This window comes from Macaca fascicularis, chromosome 6 (assembly GCF_037993035.2).
Source record: "Macaca fascicularis isolate 582-1 chromosome 6, T2T-MFA8v1.1".
NCBI classification, from domain to species: domain Eukaryota; kingdom Metazoa; phylum Chordata; class Mammalia; order Primates; family Cercopithecidae; genus Macaca; species Macaca fascicularis.
The window spans coordinates 151,004,877-151,009,364 of NC_088380.1; positions in this window are offsets into that span (position 1 = coordinate 151,004,877).

Here is a 4,488-nt window from a genome sequence, read left to right on the forward strand (position 1 = left end):
TCAGAGGATTCAGGGCAAGAGAGGAGGAGAAATGTGTCTTTGACCTAAATAGTATTAGTTAGGAGAGTAGATATTTAGGATTTGGGGTCACACACTGTGCCAGATCTGAGTGTTATTTTGGGGATGTTTGTGATACAAATTCTCTCCAAGTGTAGAACCTGGAGCAGGGTACAGTCTTGGTCTTGCCTGGGAGTAAGGGCAATATTGTTTACATAATTTTGGGCAAATCATTTTTCTGACTTGAGGAAGGCAATAATACCTCCTAATCTACTTATTTCATATTTCTCTCAAGAGAAGGAAGACAATGTGTTTGCATGTCCTTCAAAATTATATTTATAATTTTGGTAAAAGCTTGGTATTGAAGGAGCAGAAACTTCTGCAAACATAAAGTTTATTGTTTGTTTGGATTTCTTTTGTGTATATACATATTAACAAAATAATTAGAGATTGAATTAAGAGAATATGTTATTCTTACCATATATCAAGTGTCAATCAGCTATGAATTTCTATTCATGCATAGGATTCTGAATAGGTTTTTTATTATTTACCTTACTGATATCCTAAAGCACATTAAAAATTCTGTGTGTACAAAGTGAAATGGAGATGGCATTTATCTAATAAAGTCAAGCCATATAAACGTTGGCTATTCACTTGCATGTGAGGGTGACATTACCAGTTCCATCTTCCTAGTGAGACACAGTCACTGAAATCTTGCCTTCTTATGTCTTTATCTTGCTCATTTTTTTCTAATAAAACTTTCCATGTTTTAAGAACATATTTAGTGTCAGAGTCTAGGCCAAATTTTACATGTAGTGTCTCATTGAGTCCTCATAATAACCAGGTTTTATTATTATAATCCCTATTATAAAATAAAGAAGCAGAGACAAAACAATTTGCTCAGGATCATCTAGGTAGTGAGTAAAAGGACTAGAAACAAGATTAGTCTAATTTCAAAGCCCATGCTCTAAATTATTACACTGTACTGTCTGCTATAGAGATTGTTGAAAATGCCAATCCAAGTTCAAGGATAGACTCACCTGTCATTGACTTCTCTGCTTGTGCTAGTGATGCTGGTAACTCTGGGATCTTTCACTCAGCTTGACTTTAGAGAAAAATCTGTCTGACCCAGAATTCTGAGTTGAAGGCATCCTAGGCTGATTTGCATGACCTCAGCTGTGTAGGGTTGTACAAAATGCTGACTTTGAAGGCTCTGGTTCAGGATACTGTATAACTTTGATGTGAACAAAAAGATCAGCGTGTTGTTTCAAGCACAGCTGTGTAATCAAAGCCACACAGCCTAGATGGATTTGAGCTAATTGGTTCAATGGAAATTTACAGCTGGAATGCCATGGAATGAAGCTGTCTGCAGTTACTCAGGCAAACCAACCTTGGTCACGTTCCCTGGCCGCCACTGAAACAAATGTCCTACTTTGTAAAGGGGCACCGAGTGGCGGCACACAAATAGCTAAGCTGTTTAACATTTGCAGACATTCACAGTAATGTATCAGCTGTCAATACACTGCACACACATTAGGGGGGGATCGTGACAGCATTGCTGACACGCTATTGATTCATGGCACAGGCTGTTTATCTGTGACAAGAAAACATCAGTTGATATTGACAAATCATCTGAAAATACTCACCTACTTGCACTCTATCAAGTTGAGGGAAATACACAGTAAACTGACTGCCGGGAGTCAAGATAGGTCCACAGAATGACAGTACCCATCACACATTAGATATTCTCTATAAATACGCAGCTCTGGTTTATTGATGATAAAGAAATAGTTTTCTCACTGTAAGGCCAAAAACTGAAAATCAGTTATGTAAATAATAGGAAAGAACAATGAGTGAATTCAGAGTGGGGCTTATTTACAAAATTCTGTCTTTCTTGTTGACGTTAAAAAGTGAGTGTGAGAAACTGCCTGGTGTGCAGTGTTAGGTGGGCAAAAGTCTCCAACAGATTAGGGAGATAAAAGTATGCTTTTGTCTGAAAGAGCCGTGATCAAGGTTGAGGGTTTTTACTTAAGACAATATTTTACAAACACATTACAGGACTTTGCCCACCATTTTCTGTTGGGGTGGCTATTGAAATGCTACAACATAGCACTAAATATAATGAAAAGAGTAAAGATTTAGTTGGTTAGGTGAGTGAAGATTCAATGCCCCATTCACTCAACCTTTTAAAAGCACTAAGCATTTTAAGTAACTGTCATAGCCTTTGATCAACAAAAATTTTTAAATTGTGGTGCAGTGCCCATTATGTCAAGCTACAGTGTTGCATTTAGGTTATCTGAAAAAAAAGACTGCCATTGGTCTAAAAATGCTGTTTCAAAGAATCTATTCACTCATTCAATAAAGATTTATTGAGCATCTACTGTTTGTCATGCACTGTGCTGGGTGAAAGGGATATAGCTGAGAACAGGAAACAAATTGCTCACTTCGTGGGTTTGTTTTCCAGTTTTGACGGGAGACAAAAATATTAAACAAATATTTAAATGACTTCAAGTTGCAATAAGTGACATGTAGGGAACAAAGATATTTTGAATCAGATCTGCCACATGCAGCAAAAAAGTCTTCCCTGGTAAGCTTAGCTGTGTTGGCCATATCTGAATGTTCATTAAGTCTTCCATGGAATCATGTACCCATAGTGATACAGGGTTAGTGAAGAGAACTTGTATCTACTATGTGCCATGCACTGTAGTAGGTGCTGTTAGAAAGATTAAGGATTGTGAGTAGCAGCTTGGTGGGAGGAGCTCAGGATGTAAATGAAGTCAGAATATCTTTAGTTTAAAACCTGCCTCTTCTATATTCTACTACTGTGACCCTGGGAAGGTCACTTAAACTAGCTGAGCTTCAGTTTCCTCATTTATAAAATGGAGATCACATTTTGCTGGGTTGAAGTAAGGATTAAATGAGATATTATGTGTGCAATATGTCGTACATAATAGGTGATCAATTAATTTATTGAATGTTTATTATCTTCTGAGATGGGTGGTACTAAGTACCACTATGCTATATTTGAGGATCTCAAAGACTATGCAATTTATTTAAAATGCTTGGTGCTTTTAATGGGTCGAATAAATGCGACATTGGATCCTCATCTAACAGACTTAATATTTACTCTTTTCATTATATTTAATACTATGTCATAGTAATTCAATAACATTTGCTCCTAATTATTCCTAGCACCACTGTCATCATGGCCTCCACCATGACTACCACTGCCACAATGGCTTCCACCACAACTGCCACTGTCACCACCTCCATACCTCCTATAGGCCTATTTCTATAAGCATCTTCCCTTTGTTGAGCCCCTCTGATATGCCAGAAAATATGCTAAGTTGTGAAACATATTATCTCATATAATTCTCACAACAACCCTACGTGATAATGTAAAAACCTCTCATGTTATAGATGGAAAAATAGAAGCCCTCTCTGCATTAAGAAATTAATTCTGGATATTAGCCCTTTGTCAGATGGGTAGATTGTAAAAATTTTCTCCCATTCTGTAGGTTGCCTGCTCACTCTGATGGTAGTTTCTTTTACTGTGCAGAAGCTCTTTAGTTTAATTAGATCCCATTTGTCAATTTTGGCTTTTGTTGCCACTGCTTTTGGTGTTTTAGACATGAAGTCCTTGCCCATGCCTATGTACTGAATGGTGTTGCCTAGGTTTTCTTCTGGGGTTTTTATGGTTTTAGGTCTAACATTTAAGTCTTTAATCCATCTTGAATTATTTTTTGTACAAGGGGTAAGGAAGGGACCTAATTTCAGCTTTTTACATATGGCTAGCCAGTTTTCCCAACATCATTTATTAAATATGGAATCCTTTCCCCATTTCTTGTTTTTGTCAGGTTTGTCAAAGATCACATGGCTGTAGATGTGTGGTATTATTTCTGAGGGCTCTTCTCTGTTCCATTGGTCTATATCTCTGTTTAGGTACCAGTACCATGCTGTTTTGGTTACTGTAGCCTTGTAGTATAGTTTGAAGTCAGGTAGCGTGATGCCTCCAGCTTTGTTCTTTTGTCTTAGGATTGTCTTGGCAATGCAGGCTTTTTTTGGTTCCATATGAACATTAAAGCAGCTTTTCCCAATTCTGTGAAGAAAGTCATTGGTAGCTTGATGGGGATGGCATTGAATCTATAAATTACTTTGGGCACTATGGGCATTTTCACGATACTGATTCTTCCTATCCATGAGCATGGAATGTTCTTCCATTTGTTTGTGTCCTCTTTTATTTCATTGAGCAGTGGTTTGTAGTTCTCCTTGAGGAGGTCCTTGACATCCCTTGTAAGTTGGATTCCTAGGAATTTTATTCTCTTTGAGGCAATTGTGAAAGGGAGTTCTCTCATGATTTGGCTCTCTGTTTGTCTGTTATTGGTGTATAGGAATGCTTGTGATTTTCGCACGTTGATTTTGTATCCTGAGACTTTGCTGAAGTTGCTTATCAGCTTAAGGAGATTTTGGGCTGAGATGATGGGGTTTTCT